Consider the following 24,643-nt stretch of genomic DNA (forward strand, 5'->3'; position numbering starts at 1 on the left):
AGAAGCTTCTATGTTTAAAGCAGTTAATTGTACTGACTATTGAAGGTAAGCATCATCGATCTCAGAGGTGAGATCTGTCACTAGATCTTGTATATTATCAAAATGTTGTAAGAGCTCAAGATTTGATTCAGTTTGTGAAGAAAGTTCTCTCACTGGGCTCTTTGGTAAGATTAATGGATCAAAGATAATAAGATCATTCCAATTATCTAATTTAGTCCTGAATAAGCCTTGTTCAAAGTGTAAATCAAACTGGATATCCTGAAATGTAACAAAGTTTTCAGGGAGTGAGCTGGCTCTGTGAAGAAATCTATTGCTTGTCTGACTCTCAGTTCTAGGAGCTTTCCTTCAGATATTTTCAATATCATCCGCTATCGTAGGAGGATTTGGATCTGGGTGGGATCTAGTAGAGATTCTTTTGGTAGCCAGTGTTCAGATCTAAAAAACAGACAAACTGAATATACACAAGAGTAGAAAGGAAACCAATCTTGGGAATAATCTTATCATACAAAGCTTTGAATTGGGTACCTAGAATTCGAATGAAATGACAAATTTCCAATAGTCCCCAGTATGGTCGCCACTATGTTATCGCTCTATGATTTTTAAGATTGGAAAGACAAAATAAAAAAGGATACATCAAACCACTTAGGACTCTAGGGTGTAGCCCTCCTAGACTCAGAGAGTGCTCTCTCTTTGTATTTCTAGATTTATCCTTATTTTTAGTGTTTTAATGTATTAGGCTAGCTATAATGGTGAAAGGGTTTTATTCCTTGATTCCTTGATTGTTTGTTTGTTTGGCTAGGGAATGTCATATTTAGATATTTTCCATTGGGATATGGAGTTAGAGGCTGGGTGGTAACATCAAATTTTTAGAGCATTTGCAAGGCAACCTAACTATCCTTACTGGATCCAAAAGAAAAATGAATGAGATGACATAACAATGAAATCAGTAATGATTAAAAAGCAATTAATTGTTTTTTAACCATACATCAGAAGAAAACGTTTAGATTGTAACGAGAGATAGAAATATGGTGCTACAACATCATATCTTAATCTAGAATTCCTGCTTTACAATAATATTTAATGATGCATAATGAATAAAACAACAATATATTTGAAATAGAAAGAAGACATCACCAGGTTAAAAATAGCTCAAGTATCTTGGAAATGGTCTTTTATTATTGATGACCCAGCTCAAAAATTATAGTGATCCAAAAGAAAGATTGTTGAAATAACTCGGGTCCAACCCCTAATACTTCTAATGCATGAAGTATTTAACAAAAACCTACAACGATTGCCTTGTACACTTGGCAATTTGTTATTAATTACACTGAAATAAAATTTTATTAGTGTAACCATGAAGTGGCCATGATTAGATAACTTGGACATATAGTCCCCTTTTACCGGGATGTTGTTGCTGAGTAACTAATATTGTTGTAGTGGCTCTGCTGACTTGGCTGGGTGTTGACTCAGCTCTACGTTGTTCCTTCAATATTCCTTGTCCTGTTCTTATTGGTAATCACACAAGTCACTCCATGCTTCTTCATCTAGAATATTGACCTTGATTAACCTACGCTATATTTCATTAGCTTTAGTGTACCGTGAAAAAGTGGGTTTGGTTGTAAAAACATGCTTCAGTTCATGCTCGATATAGATTTATTTTGCTGATAACTTCCAACAATGCTTTTCCTGTTATGTTGCCTTTAATTTTGGAGAGATTCACAGCATCTTGAGATATTCCTTGGAGTCTCTTGACATAATCTTCTCTAGCCATGAGTTTTTCATTAATGACAAAAAAAGAATGGAGACCTTTCTATGTTAAAGGCTCAATTCTGTTGAAACAATTGTTCACTGTAAGCTCCAAATTCTGGCATTTTTCTTGAAGTTGTACATTCAGGTTCTTGTTAGTTAATACCTTTTTCACTTGTAGAATAGTTTTTGTCTTGTTTGCTACTCTCCACTCTTCTATATCATACCTATTCCTTGAATTAAGAAACTTAATAATTCTATTGGTTGTTTCTGGCATATATCCCAGCTCTAGATTAGTAGATGAAATAACTTCATTTGCTTTTTCCACTAACTCTTTTTCTTCAAATATAATTTAGATGTTGGGCCAGATTTCATTCATGCCATTGATGATGTTGTGCCAAATGATCTCTTTCACCCTCCCTAGAGTGTTACCAGTGGATGATTCCTCTTCAGATTTTTGCACCTTTTCAATTAAGGTTTGTTCCCTTTGCATCTCCATTGAGTGTGTACTTTCAAATCTTTTGATTTGGTCTTGTAGAACACTGACTTGGGTTTCTAGTCTCTTGATCTCCTCAGTCTGAAGATTCATGTTTTCCATGGACATGGCTAGTTGTTCTGTACTGCTTCCTGTCCATGTAGCAACTATTGTTGGAGTGGCTATAGGAATAGTTGTAAGAGGAAGAGCCTCCATAGTGGTGCTGGCCAACTTTGTTGCATTTTCCTTCTCCTATACCATCTTCTCCATCTCTTCTTCCATTTGTTTTATTTGGAGTTACTTCTCCATCATTAATTTCATCATTTTGACCTTCTGAATCTCTGTTTCCTCTATCTCCTTGGTCAAATGATCATGGGTTGTGGGAATTTTGAACTGCTTCTTCAAAGCTTCTATATCAATCTCCTTGTTCATAATTATCTCTTCTACTGCTTTTACATCTAAGGGATCATATCCAATTCTCACTACTAAGTCTTCCTAAGACTTAATTCTATTGTCTTTTGATTGAGATGAAATCGTTTCCATATTCAGCTGAGATTCAGCGTTTGATAAGGCCACCTGCATTTTAAAGAAACTCCTAGAGGTTATAGTTAGAGTAGATGAGATCATTTCACTTGTTTCTTTGTGCATTTCCAACTAATCAATAGGATGAACTATCTTGGCACCAAACTCAAAAGAGGTACGTTTGTAATCAGTTGGAGTTTTAGGTTCAGTTGTTTGTGCTTCCCAAAATTCCATATCTATTTTTCCTTTTTCTGAATCAAAAGATGAGAGAAGTTTGCCTTGAGAAGAAGAAATTTGTTTCCAGAATTCAGCATAAGTATTATTTTTTAACATTTCATTCCTTATCTTTATCTCTCCGAAGGTCTCAAGGATGGTCTCCTCCCTTTCTCTAGTTACATTGGTATATGTGGAGACTTGGAGAGTTTATTTCCTTTCTGAAATTGGAGAGGCAGGGAGAGATTGACCTCCAGTTGGAGATGAATTAGGAATATCACTGAGATTAATGATTGTTTGTTGCGGTGATTCCTTCCCTAAGCCCATGTGCATCTTGGCCCTTTTCCTATATTTCAATTTGAATTCTTTCATATAATTATTAGTCCCTAGTGATTGATCCTCTCTCGGCATTTTCCCAGTTGTTCCATTTTCATGTTGCTTTCCCTTGTCTGATCTTTCTTCTATACTTTGTCTCTTCTACTACCGAGGAGTCTGTGCACTTGAAGAAGAAATTACTTTTTCCTCAACCTATTGTAGTGTGTCAAGCATCCACTAAATTTGGTTCATAAATTTCTCTATTTCAGACCTTTGGGTGTCAATGTAGGGTCTTGATTTCTTCTCCATTCTTTTCCCTGAGATGATGCCCCATGGGTCATAGGACCATGTGAAACTATGAGTGAACTTCATTTCCATCAACTTCTTGTGTTCCTCCTCACCTGCTGCCCTACTGTTGCAAATAAATGGACCAATATAGGATTTGATCCTAAATTGTGATTTCGTCTTTGTTGTCACAAAATGTACTTCATCTGCATTGATCATCTTCCTGATGTATTCAAGTGAAAAGGTCCTCATGGGGATGAAAATTGGTGGCTTTTAAGGGGCTAACTCACATCCATATACCCTTAATTCTATGTAATTTTGGTACTAGTATCAATCTCATGTTATTGATTGGTCTGTCAACTGCATAATCCTCTAGTTTCTTCACTAATTTTGGGTTTTATAGTTCCACTAAGAAGCGTCATAGCTGGATGAAAAAAAAAATCTATAAATGTGATGTAGGTGAAGTCCTTTTGGTCCTTCATCACTAAGGTGGTCTAGAAAATGACCGATTGGGGTTCACCTTCTTCATTTAGCTTTCTCATTGTAAACTAAAATTTATCTGCCTCAAAATAAACAAACATATATACCAATACCGAAGAGTAATGAAACACTTCCTCTATGATGAAATTTACAAATTTCTCATGGATAGAATCCACCAGAAATTGACTGAAATTAAATAGGACAGAAGGCTTTGACTCTACTGATAAGATGGATAGAAACCTATTCTAGCCTCATCAAGCCATTGATTGAAATAATAGCCCAAAAAATATGAAAGTATAGTGACTATATTCATGGTTATATCAGGAAAGGAAGTAGAGGAGGAATAAGAAGGACTATTTCTATGTAGTGGGGTTCTTTCTGTCATGAGGAGCTCCAAGGTTTTAGACCTTTTGGTAAAGTCTAGCCTCTCATACATTTCACTGAGGATTTCATGGGAAAAAGGAGTGGTTCCTCCAATGATAGGAGCCTGTGTCATTTGCATTATAGATCATCAATGGTAAAGAATATGTCTCCTATTAGGGATATCACTGCCGTTTGCTGTGGATTATAGCATGAGTGGAATTTTTGGATTAGTTATGGCTAGCTATGGGTTTTGGGAAAAATATAGAAAGGAAAATTTGAATCCCAGAGCCCTATGTCATCCACTTCATCAACAAATTTATCCTCCCAGCAGCAATAGATATTAAAGAGATCAAATTCTGACAGTGTCTCATGTATTTTGAAGTCTCTGTCTGCCAATGGAAAGTGGTCCAAATCCACAGGTGGATGCACCATTGGATTGAATATCTCATGTTCTTTCCTCTTTGGTGGCATGGTTGTCTTCTGGAAACTTTTAAACCTGGATTGTATTGAATTTGCAGGTTAGATGCAATAGAAAAGGAATGAAAAGAAGAGGGAAATCAGAGAGCGAAAAAGAAAGGGGATGAACACAAAGTGGGATTCAAGAACGGGGATATCTTATAGAAGAAAAAAAAATAAGCTTTCTACATTTGTGTTTTTGTTTTAGCGTGTTCACTGCTTCTCTGTGTATGCTCGAAAATGTTGACTTTCACCTGTAAGTAAAGAGAACACCTTAAAATTTTGTACTGGCTGGGAGATGGGTATTTGTAGGTTTTGGAGCATTCATGTTGGATAGGCCTAAAGTGGCATGGGTCCATTGGCTAATGATCCAGCCAATTGTGTACACAATGGTCATGGCGGAGGAGGTGGTTTAGTGGAACGCGGAAACCACTTTTCGAGGGGCCCTTGAAGCGGTAAGTGAAATGAGAGGGGGGTGAGAAATTGCGATAATGTGACACATAAGTTGTCTAAAACCACTTATTTCAGACCCCCCTGGCATTAATTTTTAGAGGGTTAGGCAAGCCAAAAAATAATACGGGCCTTTGGATCAAATAGTGGGTATGGAGATTGGATGAGAGGTTAGAGGTGGGTAATAGTTGATGTGATGGGTACGTTAGTGGTGGGGTCGGAAAATAAAAGGTGGAGGCAGAGTATAGGAGTATAGGATAAAGTTAGGAGTAATAACATGAGACCTATAAATACTTTTTTTATTTCTTTTTTCCACATTAGGAAAAAACACATGAACCATATAATAAAACATTAAAGGAGTTTTTCATGTCTTTTGCCTTTGTAATTCTTTTCAACCTACCTACCCTTTATTTTTCTAATCTAGCATTTTTTTCTTTTTGCATTTCCAAGGTGCATTTGGAATTGCCGACCCTTTTTCACTTTTGCTTTTTTTATTTCTAACCTACTCTATCACTTGTCTCTCCCATTTGTTTATATTGAACAATTGAACCAATTTTATCTTTACCTAGCTACTAATTTTCCAAACTTAAATTGTTTGGAAGATCTTTATTTTTTACTCTATCAACAAAAAATGAAATTTGTTCAATCATGCTTAGATTGTATGAATTGAACAATATTTGGGGTTTTCTTTCATTTTTATTTTTTTCCTCTTTTGTTATTTTTCTCTTTGTTTTTTTTAATACCCTCTTTTTTTTCTTCTTTTTCCTTTTTTGTGAAATCAACTGAATATTGAAATCTATGAACAATATGAAATCTGCAAGATATGAGATACTCAATCACCTTCAGATCCTGTAAATTATAGGACCCTAACAGGTAGCAATACCTTGATACACATCAAAAATCACCATACCCCATATTGATACCTATAGCATAATCGTCTGACAACAACAACATAAATGACATAATAGCAGCATGAACATCCCCATCATGAAGAAGCAATCAAGAAGATAAGACAACGTAACATCATCATGTGGCCAAATATGTAATATATCTAATAAATACTAAGTAATTGTAGTTGTAGCATAATTTTTTTGCAATAAAGAAACTCATCCCCTTAACCTCATACCATCAAGGTCAACATACTCTCTCCATGCATCAACATCATATGTGAACAAAAAGAGGACCTCCAAAATTACAAGTTGATGAGCACCAGTATTGTAGCAAGAATGTTGCAACTCCTGCAACTACCAACTTTACTTCATTAACCCGGGGTTCATACAAACTTGGCAGTGACAGTGTTGTATACATAGTAGATGTAATGGTCTACTATTTTCACTTTTGAATTGGGGTGATAGACCACTAGCGTTTTTCAAACAAGTGTTCTATTGAATAAAGGAATTCTGACTACTAAATGGAGAAGGGAAAATTATCGTTAATTAATGAAAATGAATGTTGCCTACTTTAAAGAATGAAAGACTGAATTTGAATATGCTTGTAAAGTGACATGAAATCCTTTAGCTACTCATTGACACATTTTTGTTGCAAAAGAAACCTAGCTTAAACTTGTTTATGACTTGTGATGATCTAGACTAATTGAGCATGGAATTTGAAGTAAGAAGTATTATGACTGTTGCATGCATGTGCTAATTTAGGAATTTTAGAAAAAATAACTTCGTTTGATGTTTTAATTTCATGAATGCAAATGCTAATCTTCAATTGTTCTTTGGCAAGGGAGACAGGTATGGTGGAATAGGTATGGAGTAGTCTCAAGTGTATGGAAGCAAAGGAGAGGCTCAATCCAAGTTCATATCGAATTTTACTAAATTCAGGCTTAAAACAGGCTCCTAGAGGGTTTCCTGTAGTACTACTATGGCATGTCCTAGTTCTACTACAGGATGCCCCATTTTACTACAGGAAACAGGTTGAAAGCTTAGGAGACGGTAGGGAAGGTAAAATGAAGTGTGGGAAAGGTATATGATGGGTAAGTAAGGCATGGAGGAGGTGAAAACTATCAAAGGCTCAGTTAGATGCTTCAATATGGTTAGATTTTCTTAACGGAAATGGAAAATTTTTCTTACAAAACAAAATTTCGTATTTAGGGTTTAGTGGTATTTGGAAATGTGGGTTGATAAGGCTGGGATTAGGAAATTGAGATGAGGTCTCTCTGCAAATTAGAATCTTCTACAAAAACAAACATTCTTGTCTTCATTTATGCACAAATTCATCCATGCATGGAAAATATTTATTAAATGGAAGAAAACAGAGTTATTACTATTTAGTGGCAATTCAAAAATGACAATTGTAAATCATCCTAAGAAACTAAAAGACAATTACCTACTCATCAAGAAATCGTAGATCATGTAGTAAAGCAAGGATTTTTTGTTTGGGTTATGTGAATGGAACCCTCAAGTCACGATCCCATAAGGGAGATGAGGTGAAATCCACTACCACCACCTTTTCTGCAGTGTATTTTGTCACTATGATACCACTAATCTAACTATCCACAAATGGAATAAAACTAATTAATCATCCAAATAGTTACAAATTAAAAAAACCAAAATCCCTTCAGCAGCTAACTATGAATGTAATCTAAGCATGCATGAACAAAAAGAGGAACCTTTGCTACTAGTGTTGGGCCCTAACCAAGGAGATTCATCGCTTTGACTCAATTAAGTGCTCGATCGAGGGAATTCTTCTCATTTTCATTAAAATATACAAAATACACAAGAGTCATCAGTTATAATGTCTTATCCCGAAAATGCCTCTCGACTACAACAAAAAAATTTGAATCATAATGAGGCTCTAGGGATTCTTATTTATACAACTGAAGTTATCAACAACTTTATTACATTTAGGTAGGATTGTCTCCCAAAATCGAGAACAACTGGTCTTCAACTATCACTGGCTTGGCTGCCAATGATCTTAGTGGCTCAACTACTTGTAACTCTGAGCTGATGAGATCTAGTGGAGGAATATTCGAGTGAGTGAGGAGGCAAGGAGGGAGATCCAATATCCTAAAATCCCTCTTGTTTGTATACTTCGAGTTCGTCCACTTTAATTAGCAAAAAATTCTCCAAAACCTGCAGTCAATGCACATTAGACCACAAGACATGACATCTCATCTTTAGCATTCTCATTAAGAAAAATACAATAGAACATGTCAAGAAATGTGAGAAAGTTGATTTTAATAAGCTAGAGAGTGGCATTAAATTCCATATAATTTACCCATTGATGAGCCTCATCATCACCCCCTACTGAAAGTGTGTTTCATCCTCTTAGAAACTCAACTTATATCCATGACTTTCATTGCTTTGGTGGCCTCCCTAACATTCCACACTTCTATTGTAGTATCCTCTTCTTATGGATAAAATCATGCATGCTTCTCTATTTCCTCACACTTCTTTCTTTCTTCTTCCTCCTTTATCCCTTCTAACATACCCAAGGGTAATGGTGGACTGAGTTTTTATCCAATCTAGTTGACTTTGATTCTCTTTAATGCTTTCTTATATAGTGGGGTCCTTTCTAGTTCATCCCTCATTCTTTTAGGGGAATGATAATCCATGATCTTTAGGTTGTAAAATAAGGTGTTCTCTCTCCTTTGGCATGCTTGTTGGATTTGATCCCCTAGAAATCTCAAAGTTTCCTCAAAATGAGTGATTTCTTGCTCTTGTGTAGCTAGGTATCTTGGTGCAAGTTGGGGATCATTGGCGATGAGGTTGTGGGTTCTAATGATAGCCATGGAGTTGATCTATTCTACTTTGATGTAAAGGGTTTTTGTTTCCTCTGTTTCCAATACCCTTTTTACTTCCTTAGCCCTGGCCTCCTCATGATTCATCCATGATGCCAAGGCCATCTGTTGTAAGTCCCCTAACTTTGGATTGGGGTACCACATATTCAAATATGTTAGGGCCAAGTTATGTAGGTAGAATTCAGATATCTTGGCCCTAATCTTGAGGGTGCTTTAGTCATCGAGGTTACTGATCTACATATAGTATTGGAAAGGAATAGTTCCTTGTTGTGTTAGGGTTTGTATTTGAAACTACAACCATTGTTCTTTGAGGTATAAGGCATATGATTTTGCTATCATCTTGCATTGGAGTTCCTCCATGGGGAGACTTTCCATAGTTTCTAATTGGCTCTCGTTTTCCTTTACTTGACTCCTCATCCATGTGTTCTCATCCTCTACTTGAGATTTCATTAGTCTTTCCCTGTCTCTTACCCTACTCAACTCTCTGCCCATTTCTAATATATTTTCTTCCATATGAATCACATCCTCTACACTTTTTTATTTAGCAATTTGCATCCATCGATGTGTTATTTCTCTCTCCTTTTCAAGCTCAAAGAATAGAGGGATGGAAAAATTTTGTGGTATTACTCTACCTCCCTCAATGGATCTATATTATGAGTTGAGGTTGTGGGCTAGGTTCCTATGACTCTCCTTTTACTGTATTTTGAGTATCAATCTCCCCTTGTACTTGTGTTGGTGCTTCTTTTGCTTCCCTTTGCCCCTACTTTCCTTCCTACTCCTCTTTCTGTGTTTCTTGTAGTTTTGATAGGGTTTCCTATAGGTCTGTCTATGTTTCTTGTACGTATATATGTGTTTCTTGTAGGAGGCCTTTCCCTTTTTGAAAAGGCATCAAAGGTTATTTAATTTGTTTTTCTCAGGTTGACCTGGTGACAGAACTCCTAACATAGGTGATTGGTGACCTTAGGGAAGCCTCTTGTGATGTGTCCTATTCACCTCTCATTCCTAGAGGGACTAATTTCTCTTGCTCTTTTGGTGAGTCCTCAATGATTATAGGAGTCTTGGTAAGTGTTTGAGGTCTCCCTTCTTTTATCGTGGTGCTACTCTTAGTTCTAAAGTATAGGGGAATCTACTTCTACCTCTTTCCTTTTGATTTTATAGGTGTCCTTAGATTAGTTAAGGAAGTAGTTGCCTCCTTCTTTGTGGGCTTAGGAAACACTCTTAGGGATTACTCTCCTTCCTTGCGATGTATTTCAGGACTTGATCCCTTTTTTTGTGCTTCTTCCCTACTGTCCTTTTCATCATTTGTCCCAATTATTTCTATCTCGTCTTCTTCCTCAGATCCTTCTTCCTCTTCTTCAGGCTCTTGTTGATCTTCTTCAGACTCTTATTCCTCTTATTCAAGCTCTCCCCCCTCTTCTTCACCACTAGAATTAGGGTCTCTTTCATACTCAATGGCTTGAATTACTCCTTCTCTATTGATTTTTCAATTGTTTACCACATAATAGGGATTATTAAGTTGTTTAAGGAATATTCTAGTATGGTCTTGATCAATCCATGATGTTCCAGTTGTCGATGCTTCCATTCTTGTGCTTTGATGCTCATGTCTATTATTTATTTCAACAAAATGTAAGGCACAGTAAGTCTTCTATGACGAGGTAACTCTTCGCAAAATCTCAGCTCATGGAGGAGTCTAAACTGGTAACCATAGACTATAGTAAGCCTACCCTCACAAGAAATATACTTGAGAATGTGAAAGCTTACTTCATCCCATGGATATGGAATGCTTCCCATTCTAATCCATTTTTATCCTCAATTGGTTCCTCTCCTTCCAATAAAGAGTTCTTCTTGGAAAGCGTGATGCTAGCTTTATCCCCTTTTCTCCATTACAACCCTAGAGGAAGCGTAGTAATCCTCATAATGCTTTCGGGGGTACTTGTCACTGACAATCCCCTCACTACAACAGTGGCACTGAATCTAGATAGAGGTATGATTGACATTGAAAATTCACTATATATATCATCATCATGTCCCCTAACTAGATCAAATAATCCCACCCATTGATGCCTTGTAAATATTTCTACCATAAGAGGATGTTAATGTATTCTAGTTGTTCTGGTGGGCTCCCTGCTATTGAAACCCATTATCATATTTTCTCTTTGTCAATCTATTTGTATGAAGTTTTGGTGGCTATAGATTAAGGGACTCCCTAGGTGATGAGGGTCTAGAGTTTAGGAGGGTGATTACTACAATTCTTCTTTTACTCTACAAAATCCTCCACACAATTCTACCTATCTATATGAATAATGTAATCACTAAAAGAAATGACAATTTATTTTATTTTTCCCTTTACAAATGAAAGAACATAGGGTATGGCACCTACATTTGAGTGTAATGCCTTGGTTTTTGATAATTCTTGTACAGTTGGGCCCTAGGATCCTGCTCACAGCATTTTTGATAATTCTCCCTATTTCGTGTAGTTTTTCTGTAGGTGCTCACTCTAGGATGTTGAGACTAGGTTTCCTCATTGTTTCCTCTAGTTCTCCATGTGTTTCCTATAGGTTCTCATTGCAACATGGCTGAGACTAGATTTTCCTTTCAATGGCTCCTCGAGGTGGCCCCAACTCTCAAAATCTCAAAATGAACAATATCTTGCATGAAATTTAGGGAATATTTCTATTTATGCTCAATTTCATTGAGCGAATTGTTTCCTAGCTCAGTGCTTATTTCTCCTTTTTGATCGTTGGTCCCACTATTAGTGATAAGCAACCCTTCCTTGTAATCATCACCAACTCCTGTTCAACGTAACTTGACCACTTTTACTTATTTCTCCTTTTGGACTGTTGGTCCCACTATTAGTGATAAGAAACCCTTCCTTGTAATCATCACCAACTCCTGTTCAATGTAAATTGACCACTTTTCCTATTTATTCCCTTTGATGTGACCTTGCCACGTCTCCAGTCGACTAGAACTTTAACTTTTTGTTATAGAGCTGAGCGTGGCCAAGTTAATTGGAAACCTTTGCTTAAAAAACCAAATTTCTACATATTCCTACATTTTTAATGATATTTTTACTTATGAGAGAGTTTGGATGAGGTGACATACCTACAACTCCCTTTGCCTTGATGATGCATGCTAGAGGGTGGCCCTACTGTGTTACTCATGCTTCAGGTACATCTTCTCTACTTCTCTTTTTTTGCTGTTGATTTTATTCTACTGATAGGTTGTCTTCTTGTTGATGTGCAGGTGTTGGCTTCCTCTATTACTACTGAGCTTTGGGGAGGTGCCATAGTCCATGAAATTGTGCTTCTCCTCTTCCAATGCATGGGTGTTGAAGGTTAGGCTTGGATCTTGTTGTTGCTTCAAAATAGGCTGCTACAGGGTTTCATGTAGTACTACTACAAGAAATCCTGTAGCTGCCCTTTTTTTATTTTATTTTCCTTTGTTTTCTTGGAGGGTGAATAGATATTGGAGTGAGTGGAATGTGTCTCCATGGATTGGTAGGTGAGGTAGGATTCTAGTGATATGCCCCTTTGATATTTCTTTGTTTCTTTGTTTCCTTTTGTTTTTTTTTCATTTTTTTTCTACTAACTAGAAATTTTTTTAGGGACACAGAGGGCGACATGGTCATGAAGGGTGTTGGCTGAGATGTGGTGAAGTGAATGTCCTCCTTTTTCTCATCCAAAAAAGGCTTGCATCATAATTTTTAAATCGGACTTCCTTTCCTGTAGATTTTCAGCACTTCCAGCAGTACTATAGGAAACTCATGTAGTAACTACAGGAAATCATGTAGAAGTCACAAAATTGCCTGAAATTTGGATTTCTTATTGTTGGAGATGAGTATGGATGAATGAACATGGGGGTAATGGAGGAGATGAATTGGATGAATAAAAACATGGGGTTCTACATGGATTGTTGCCCCTTGATCTCTATGTCCATTATCTTCTTGAAAACCTACAAAAACCAGAATTATTATGAGTGGGAAGGATTGAGGTCCCTGCCATTATATTTGTTTTCTCTCTCTCTCTCTCTCTCTCTCTCTCTCTCTCTTGAAAGAAAACTGGGTTGCTTCCCATGGGCACCTCAAAGGAGATTTTCACCCAGGGGTCTTTTATTTTTATCTTTTTTCTCTTTGTTCTTTAACTCTTGCGCTACCTCAACGAGGTTTTCAAGGTAAGAGTGGGCCTTAGGTGCCTCATGGGGGTTTTCACCTGGGTCTCTTATCATAATTTTTTTTTCAAAGATTCAACAGTCCACAAGAACGTGTTGAGGTGCAAGTTTAGAATCCTTCAATCACCATTACATCCTTACTGATACTATTGATGAACTCTTTCTTTGACAAAAGGTTTTTGTAGAATTTTAAACTATACCCATTGACAAGCAAGGGGATTCCTTCTTCATCAATGGTTCTTATCTAAACAACCCCATTTTCATGGAACTTTTATATCACATATGGGCCCAACCATCTGGTCATCAACTTGCCTTTGAAATATTTGAACCTGGAGTCGAACGACAGAGCCCAGTCACCTTCTTGAAACAATTTGTCTTTGATAGTTTTTTATGCCAAGCGTTTCTTTGTACTTGAGTCACCTCTATCTACAGGAGAGACTGCACCCTAAATTCATCTAATCCATTTAGCTAGAGAAACATCTCTTGTTGTGACCTTGTAAGATGTAGATTCAATTGTGCTACCATCCTTAAAGTGTTCTACTCAAAATCAATGGAGAGGAGAGCCTTCTTCTCCTAGACCAAATCATTGAAGCTAGTGATTGCCTTCCAAGTTATATTGTAGGCCCAAGTGGCCTCCACTAGTATATCAGTCCAATCCTTCCTACTGTTGCTAACCAATTTCATGAGAATACTTTCCAATTCTCTACTGGTGACTTCTACTTGTCGATGGACGTAAGGGTGGTAAGGAGTGGACTTCCTGTGCTTGATCTTATGCTGGATTAACATATTCTCAATCATGTGTGAGGTGAATTGAGTGCACTGATCGTTGACTAGCTCTATAGGGTATCCAGAATTGTAAGACACCTTCTCCCTCGAGAAATCAACCACTTTCTCTTTTATGGCTACCTTCATAGCTTTGGTTTCATCCCAATTTGTTAAGTAGTCAGTGTACACAATGATGTACTTTTTTTGTCTTTATGGAGGATCAATGGGCCCAATGAAATCCATGCCCCACTTGTGAAATGGCTGAAAAGTCACTTGAGGTTGCAAAGGCATTTCATCCCTAGGATTAGGTTTCCCCATTCTTTAGCACCGATCACACTAGATGGTATACCTTCTTGCATCTTGGTGGAGATTGGGCCAATAATAGCGAGCATGTAGTACATTGAAGGTTGTCCTTTTGGCTGTAAAGTGACCTCCACAAGGCCCATCATGATAGGCCAGAAGGATGTCAAAAACTTCCTCCTCCCTAACACATCTTCTCATAATTTGATTTGGGCCCAACTTGAAGAGATTTGCCCCAATCCAAGTGAATGGGGTGCTTTTCCTTATAATTCTGCTCTTTTCCTTGCAGGATAGATTTGGAGGGAACTGTGTAGATATTAAATAGTTGGATTTTTTAGTGAACCATGGACAGAGAACTTAAATCATGAATAAATTCTCGTCTATTAGTTGGTCATCGACCATTTTCTTCTCACCTGTAGGCAAAGCAAATCCGAACAAAAAATCTACAACTACATTTTCTCTTCCAAGCTTATAAATAATATTTACACTAAACTATTGTAACAAAAGTAACCATCTAATAATTTGGGCCTTCACATCAGGGTTTTTCATCAAATATTTAATGGTAGCATGGTTGATATGTACAAAGGTCTGGTAACCAATAATGTAATGTCTAAATTTATTCAAGGAATGGATAACAACTAGGAGCTCATTTTCAGTCACTATGTAGTTCAACTCATCTTTGGACAAATTTTTGTTGATGAAGTAAATGGAACAAGGTACCTTGACATCTATCTAGCACAGAGCTGCTCTTATAGCTTTGTCAGAGGCATCAACATTGATGTGAAATGGAACTTCCCAATTCAGGCCTCGGAGTATAGGTGCAGTAGTCAACTTGTCCTTTAGGGTTTCTAGGGCCTCTTGATAGCTTTCTAGCCATAAAAATTTGGAGTCCTTGGCCAATAGTCCAAAAATAGATGAGGCTACCTTGCTTAAGTATTTTATGAATCTCCTATAGTATCTAGCTAAGACTAAGAAACTTATGACATTCCTCTACTTCTGAGTAGTAGGGACCCACTTTATGATAGCTATCTTATTTGGGTCTACTTGCAGTCATTCCTGGGATATTGAGTGACCTAGAACAATCCCTGCAGTCATCAAGAACTAAAGCTTATCAGGCCATAGGGCTAACTTCATTTCAATTAATTTGTTTAATACATTTCCCAAGTTAGAGAGAGCCTCCAGGAAATCACACCCATAGGGGGTGAAATCATCCATATAAATTTCCATAGAAGCATGGACTAGCTCTGTGAAGATGCTCAGGACTTCGCTCTGGATAGTGGCAGGGGCATTGCATAAACCAAAAGGAAGGAACCTATAAACAAAGGTACCCCAAGGATAGGTGAAGGTGGTTTTATCTTGGTCCTTTGGGCTGATCTAGATTTGGTTGCAACCACTGAATCCATCCACGAAATAGAATAACTTCTTTCTTGTCAGACCATCTAATACTTAGTCAATGAAAGGTAAAGGGAAATGGTCCTTTCTTGTGGCTTTTCTTATCTCTTGGTAATCCACACATATCCTCCACTTTCCATTTTTATTTGGAACCAGAACCACAAGGGACACCCACTCACTATCTGAGATGGGGTAAATGAACCCTGCTTCCAACAAATTTGCAGTTCTTCTTTGACTATATCCTTGAGGGTTGGTTTCATTCTCCCATTTTGGTTGGAAGACTGGCTTGCAACCTTCCTTGATGTAAATGTGGTGAGTACACAATGAAGTGTGCACTCCCTTCATTTCCTTGTAACTCCAAGCAAAGGCATCATGATTCTTTCTTAGCATGTCACATAACTCCTCTTCCTGATATACAAAGAGAGAGGGGTTGATTTTCAATGTTCTCTCTGGGCCAAATTTTATTATATTGACATCAGTAGGGCTTGATTCAGCTAGGCATAGATCAGTCCAAGGGTTATCTTCGGCTTCCTTCACTAACTCCACAAGAGACATGGTGTTGGGAGGTTGATTCTGGAGTATTTACTCAATCAGGTGAGCTTCATGAGGTTTCCCCCCTCCTATAGTAGCATCTAGGGTACAGACTAGGGAAGACTAGACATCATCTTCTTCCTCGTCTTCTAACCATAAAGGTAAGTAGTGATCCATAGATGGTTGAACAAGAGCGTACAAGACCAATTGGTTAGACAGATGCCCATTTTTAATGGTCATATTCCTAGCCTTACAACTTATGTAAGCATGAACATTGGCTAGCCATGGCTTCCCAAGGATGAGAGGATAACCATTGGACTTGGTCTTAGGTTGGAGAACAAAGAAGTCAACAGGGTATTCCCAGGAATCAATGGAGACCATCACATCCTCAACAACTCCCTCAGGAGGTACTGTGGACCTTTCTGCAAGCTGCAAGTCTGTTGTGGTATTTCTTAATGATCCTTGGAGATTCAGTTTAAGCATAGTATCCTTAATCATCACATTGATGGTAGCCCCAATATTGATCAAGTTATGGGGGAAAATGATCCCATCGATGTGTACATCTAATACAAGACTTCCAGGATCTAGATACTTCGGGAAAATCACCCATGCCAACATTAAGTCGCATAGTTGTCCAATGAAATTAATGGTAGGGTTGTCTTTCTTTCACCTTCCCAGATGTTTGAAACACTTCTCCATGATTATCTTGTTGTAGATGGGGACATCCTTGATAGCTTGGAGAAGCAGGATTGTAACACAGGTTTTTCAGTTAACCCAGAAGTTGACCCTCTTATAGGGTGTGATGGTTAGGATGGGTTAATCTCTCAGTAAAATGAGGTGGATTTTCTTAAGCGAAACTTTCCTCATTGTACCCTTCATGCTTCTTTGGTGGATATGGAGGTTTATTATCTAGAATAACTCTTCCATACCTCAAGTTAATTTCTTGAATTTCTACAGAATAGGCAGTTGAGGATGTTTCTCCACTATAGACTTGTTGTGCCTATCTGTTGTTCAGGTTTGGAATTGGTTTTGTAGGAATATGAGGTTTCATAGGTGGAGGAGGGTGTAGGGGCTATGGCTGAGATGGAGGTGGAGGCAAGAACGATGGATATTGATTGTATGGGGGCATCCACCCTTGGGATGGTGCATTCCACTGAGGTTTTGGAGGATCATATGGATGAAATGGTTGGTTGGAAGGTTGGGAATGGTATTGAGGTGCGAAAGATAAGGGAGAAGGTGTGGACCATGAAGGATGACAGGAGGGCACCAGGGGGGAATGAATTTTTTCTGGTTAGGGTTGTAATATGAATAAGATTCCCATTGCATGCCTTGTTGGTATGGCTGAGGTCCTTGATGCCTCCTTTGGTTGACGTAGCAGAGTTTTTCAGTCACCCCTTCAGTTCCTTAATACACAACTTTTAATCTAGGTAGAGAAGGGAAATTATCTATGGAGTGGTTTTCCTCATAGGCCGAGCAGATTTCTATAAGATTTAATGGACATTCATTCCTAGGGTGCCTCCTGGTGCATCTAGGGAAGAAAACAACTAAGTCTCTCTCTATTACCTCTTACTTCCTCTTGATCTACATCGTGTCCATTTTTAGATAAAGTCTATGCATCATTTCACTCTTAAAGTCTTCCAACATGTTCCCCATTTCACGTTTTATGGATGTGTTAGATGAGGATGAATTGGCCAAAGCTTGACTAGCCCTACCCTTATTTCTAGCTTCCCTAGAATGGTTCATGAAAACTGTCTTGATATCATCATAGGGTAACTAATAGATGTCCACTCCTGACAGCGTGTTTAGGGTTTCTAGGAGATCGTCCCGGATCCCCCTAAGAAGGACTAACTTAAGTGATTCAGGATCAAGGTTTCACCTGACCCTTTTGTAGCTGATTTGGAATCTTTCCTCATAATATTCTAGAGATTCGTCATGTCCCAAGGTCATTCTAAAAATTTCCTCTTTGGTATCTTTGGACCTGTAGTAGTCCCTATAATTATTGTTGAAGGCTTGTTGCATATGAGCCTAGGCGGTGATATTGTCCCCAGGTAAACCCATGAACCAACACAAGGATGCATCTTTCAGAGTGGATGGGAACAATCCCAACTTCTGATCATCAAAGGTGTAATCATAAGTTCTGCATCTGACAGGAAACTCAAAAAAAAAGGCATTCAGGTCTTATGAGGTCAGTCTATGGAATTGTGGAAGAGCAGAGGGGCTTATGTTTTCCATCCTAGCATCCCCACTAGTTTATCTGATGGAAAAAACGCCCTCAACACTATTCTCAGCTCCTTCTCTGTCGCCAATCCCATTTCTATTTTCAACCATGGTGTAAGTTGGTGGAATGGTCTCTTCGTATTCCTTGATAGGCTCTTCAAAAATATCTAGTTGTTCACCTAGTGGGTCCTCTACCTCTTAGCCACCGAAGAAGAGGGAAGGTTGTCTTTTTGACGTAGTGGGGGTATTTAGCAAAAAATTCCATAAGTTGTCTCTACTCCTACGAGGCATGAAAGTAATTTTTCCTTTTTTTTAGGGTTTTTTAGAACCTCTTGCACAATGGAAAGAAACCAAAACCAAATTGCAACTACTTGTTGAATGGAACTATTTGCAAAATTGGAAAGAAAGAAAAACCAGATTGCAACTATATATTGAATGGAACTATTTACAAAATGAGAAAGAAATAAGGAAAGAAAGAAAGAATAAATCACATCTACTCAGACACCTTCCCAACAACGGTGCCAAAAAGTGACCAGCGCCAATATTCCAGCAAGAATGCAACCACTCCTGGGGCTACCAATGTTACTTCATCAACATGGGGTTTGTACAAAATTGGAGGTGACCGTGTTGTATACATAATAGATGTAATGGTCTTCTCTTGTCACTTTTTAACTGGGGTGATAGACCACTAGGGTTTCTCAAATCAGTCTTCTATTGACTAGAAAAAGTCTGACTACCAAATGGAGAAAGGAAAATTATCCTTAATAAAGAAAAGGAATGTTGCCTACTTTAATGAATGAAATATTGACTTGGAAGATGCTTGTAAAGTGACATGAAATCCTTTAGCTACTCATTGACACATTTTTGTTGCAAAAGAAACCTAGCTTAACCTTGATTATGACCTATGATGATTTAGACTAACTGAGAATGTAATTTGATCTAGGAAGTATTATGCCTGCTGCATGCATGTGCTAATTTAGGAATTGTAGAAAAAAAAAACTTTTTTTTGATGTTTTAATTTTATGAATGCAAATGCTAATCTTCACTTGTTCTTTGGTAGGGGAGACATGTATGTAGGAAGAGGTATGGACTAGTCTCAAGGGTATGGAGGCCAAGGAGATGCTTAATATAAGTTCAGATGACAATTTTTCTAAATTCAAACTTAAAACATGCTGCTACAATATTTCCTGTAGTACTACTACAAGATTTCCTAGTTCTACTAAGAAACGGGATGAAACCTTAGGAGATGGTAGGGAAGGTAGAATGAAGTGTGGGAAAGGTATTTGATGGAGAAATAAGGCATGGAGGAGGTTAATATTATCCAAGGCTCACTCAGATGCTTCAATATCGTTGGATTTTATCTATGGAAATCGAAAATTTGCTTACAAAACAAGAATTCGAATTTACTGTTTAGTGGACTTTCGCAACATGGGTGGATAATCCTTGGATGACGCAACTAATATGAGGTCTCCCTGCAAATTAGAAGCTCCTACAACAACATAAATTATTGTCTTCCTTTATGCACAAATTCATCTACGCATGGGAAATATTTACTAAATGGAAGAAAAAAAGTTATTACTATCTAGTGGCTAAGTTAATCAATGAAAGTGCTTTAAAACCAATGAAAAACTTAGGAGATAAAAAATGACAATTGTAAACCATCCTAATAAACTCAAAGACAATGGCCTACTCATCAAGAAACCCTAAATCATGGAGTAAAGAAAGATTTTTTTTTTTGGGTTGTGTGAATGGAACCCTCAAGTCATGATCCCATGAGGGAGATGAGGTGAACGTTACTATCACAAGCTTTTTTGGAGTGTCTTTTGTTACTATGATACAGCTGATCTAACTATCCACAAATGGAAGTGAACTAATTAATCATCCAAATAATTGCAAATTAACAAAACCAAAATCACTTCACAAGTTTTCTATGAATGCACTCTAAGAATACATGTATAAAAAGAGGAATCTCTACTACTAGGGTTGGGCCCTAACCCAAGAAATTCATCCCTCCAAGTCAACTTAGTGCGGGATCAAGGAAATTCTTCTCATTTTCATTAAAATATCAAAAATATAGATGAGTCGTTAGTCACAATGTCTTAGCTCGAAAATGCCTCTTAGATACAACAAAAAGAGTTGAATCGTAATGAGGTTGTACGTCTTCTTATTTTTACAATTGAAGCTACCAAAAACTTCCTTAAATTTAGGGAGGCTTGGATCCCAAACTCAAGATCAAGTGGTCTTCAACTATCAATGGCTCGACTGCCAATGATCTAAATGGCTAAACTGCTTATAACTCTAAGTCGATAAGGTATGGTGGATGAATCTTTGAGTGAGTGAGGAGTTAAGGAGCGAGATCCAATCTCCTAAAACCCTCTTGTTTGTCTACTTTGAGTTCCCGGACTTTAATTAGCCAAAATTTTCTTCAAAACCTGGAATCAATGCACATTAGACCACAAGACATGGCATCTCATCTATACCATTCTCATTAAGAAAAGTATAACAAAACATGTAAGGAAAGGTGAGAAAAGTTGATATAGTAAGTTGGAGAGTGGGATTAAGGTACACATAATTTACCTACCAATGAGCCTCATCACAAGCCATCAACCAAGATTAACATTGGCCATATCACATATATCCTTCTCATCAAGTGCGTGAAGATTGATATAGTAGCAACAATAATTTCGTGATATTCAATCCAAGCATAAGTGATATAGTGACAAAAACATATATATTTTCCAGCAATGAGAAAGGAAATAAGAGTGCTGACTGTAGTAATAATCATGAACTTATTATAGGAAGCATCATATGATAAGGAGTCCTCAAGAGTCCATAGGGGCAACAATGAACCATCAAAAGCATAGAAGATGATCCACCTGAACTGTACCAACTCTTCATCATCAAACTTGAGCACATTATATCATTCTCACTATCACCAAAAATAATTTTTCAACAACTCAAAATTTATTATGAGCCAATACTCTTTCACACTTTTCATTAGATCATCATCAACAGACTACAACAGACCAATGTTAAAACTTGAAAGCCAATAATGGACTGATGGAAACACATGAGAAGCACCCCATGAATTTGCGCCACTTATTTATCATCAAAGAAAAACATACATGACTATACAAGTAAATAACCATGTGCATACATGACTGTCATTTATAAGAAACAAGTACAAGATGTAAAATGTTGATTTTTCCTGACAACATCTTTCCTTGAACATGATATGATTGTTCCTGATCACCGTTGTTATAAAATCGTACGTTATAGAGCAATGAAACACATAAAAGATTGCATAAATATAAACACAAAAAAAGCATAAAGAGAGAGACATAGATATACCAAGTTCACCCAATTTGGACTATGTCCACAGAGAAACAACCAATCCTTCCTTTTATATTATCTAGCAAAATGAAGAGATACAACCTATAATAGATCTATTGTAATTCCCTCTTCACTCTCACACAATCTCCTCTCTCTTTCTCTCTCAGAATACACATATACACAACCGCAATACAATTCCCTCATATATAGTGAGGTTTTGCCTTCTAGGGAAAAAAAACCCTAAATTAAACATAACTTCTACTATCAGATCATTCAATTAGTAAACAGTTAGTATTAACTATGAAATTACAATATTTTACAAGGAAATTGTGCATCTATTTTTAGCTTCGGGGGTGTTTCCACGAAACCCCCACTGGCCTACTGACCCCCCAGTTAGGGAGGAATAACCCCCGTGGAAGGGACAAATACCCGCATGTAGGGGTGTACAAACCTCCTTGGGTGTACATCCTTTTGAAACAAAGACCTCTGAATAAAGAAGATAATCAAGCTCCACACCCAACAACAGTCACTTCATGAAATGCAATATCAAAAATATAAACATCATCAAGAAAATATCATAATAACATACGGAATCATCATCAAGATACACATGCATAGTTCCCCCTAAGATCACACACCATTGGTCTTGTGGCCCCGAAAGACCTTATCTATTCTCCATGAGGCTATGTACCTCATATTTACTTATGGAATCCCTATTACAATCATGCATTAAGTACAACAGACTGTAGTAGGGGTAATATTATTTTACTCTAAATATAAAGAAGGGGAGCTAGACCTATTACTTTCCAGATTATTCTTTAGTACATATAAATTGTCATAATTTTTGAATCCTTTTGCTATATTTTTTCCAATGTATTGTTCTATAATTTTTCATCTAGTCTATTTAAATACGATTACGTTCCATTTATTAGCTATTTGAATTACACTTACAATGTTTTCCTTTAGTCCATCAACCAATAGTACATTCCCTGCTTCTCTATTTTTAATATCAACATCAACACTACCGTTACCTAGTATTTTTTTGAATGTACCATGTAACTACCCATCCCACATTTCCCCAATTTCACCAGCCTTCTAGGGTAAACATGAGACAAAGAGTTAATATGACATGACCTGACATCCAAGCTCCATTTAAGGAAGTGGGGCCTATAAAATGACAACAAACTGACAAATCACAATATCCCTTAGGACTACAAGACACTCAGGGGCGAAAGAACCACCCCAGCTGACCAAAGCTTGAGCAGGGGCTCATATTCACTGACCTAGGCTCCCAAACACATGCATGAAAAATCTTGAGCAAGGTTGAAGGCCTCCAACTGCATCCAAAGCATTGCTTGAGTGCTATTATGACCCAAATTTTCCAGTTTAGATTTTGGGGTCCCGAGATCTAAGCAACAATTCCAAGTTAGCCTCAAGACCACTACCTAGAACTTCCTGAGACTTTCCACAATGAATATAGACATGAAAACAAAGATAAAAATTCTAGCATAAGTTAGAAACTTGACCTAACCAAGCCTAACTATGATAGTAATTTTTCTAAACATATGGCAAACATGAAAGCTACAGGTCATGAATGCATATCTGATCATATGGGTCTGGAAGTTATCTAAGAATTGCCAACAAGGTCTAATGATCTCTCATAATAGTTGCAATAAAATTTGTTAGTACATCCATTCATCAACCATTCATGCATTCATCAAAACATGCCAAGAGACATAAGTAATATACATCACATAACCAACATATAACCAACATAATTTCTACAAATATACATAAATCACAATAGAGGAATAACTCCTATTGACATATGAAAATACCAACCAAGATAGGGACTTCGATGTACCACTCAATCGAATATTGGGTTGAACTAAATATTTCTTTCATCCAATCATGCCCGTGCCATATTCCAAGCATGAATGTGGGATCTCATGGAATAAACCAAACTAAATCCAAGGAGGGCCTCGAGAGGCCAAACCACCTCAACCCTCAAGCATTGATTCCACCTAACATTTGAACATCACTAACACCAACTAGATCAGTCTCTACCCAAGTTGTTTAGGGCTCCAGGAACTAGTAACTCAACCCAAAACCCTCTAGGCCTCCAGAGTGTTTATCCAACCTAGCTCCAAGGACTAGTAACTGAACCCACCAAGTGCTCTAGATAGTTTGTCCCAACCTAGTCTCCACGACAAGTAACTCAATGCAAACTATTCTAGGGCTTCTAGAGCATCTATTCTAACCCACAACCATAAGTAATTATGAGCACCGACCAAAAAACAATCAAGTGGAAAAACCCACAATATCGTGGCCATCAAGGAAATGGTGAGGAAAGGCTAAAACTAATATAAATCTAGGAATGTGTCCATGCCAATGATAAAAGATAACCAAGAAATCACATGCATATACAATTCATGCATAAATTAGCAAGGAAATCACACATGTAACCTATTACCCACAAATGAATCTAGTTGTAGCTATTGATCCATTTGTTTTCTTGCACTTTCTCGCTTTCCTTTTCCTTCTTTCTCTAATCCAAGTGAAACTAGAATGCACCAAAAATGATCTAAGTGTGCAAGAGTTTGAGGGAATGAATGAGAGCTCCACCATAGAACTTTAAAAAGTGGTGAATTGGTCCTCATAAGCCTTTTTATCATTGAGGCCATTACTTTCTTAATTTTCCTTCATTTATCCTTAAATTTCCCTCTCATGCAAACTTGTGACCTTTCATCTCCCTTTTCTCCTATTTTCTTTTATTTCATAAATAAATTGCAAATTAATGCCTCTTTACTATTTCCAATGTCTTTTCCAATTTCCATAGCCATTAATTAATCACCAGTGATACCCATTAGTATGTTATTCTTAAC

Source organism: Pinus tabuliformis, chromosome 5_2, assembly GCF_031772625.1.
Source record: "Pinus tabuliformis cultivar Carrire ecotype Pingquan chromosome 5_2, CPIR1, whole genome shotgun sequence".
Taxonomy (NCBI): domain Eukaryota; kingdom Viridiplantae; phylum Streptophyta; class Pinopsida; order Pinales; family Pinaceae; genus Pinus; species Pinus tabuliformis.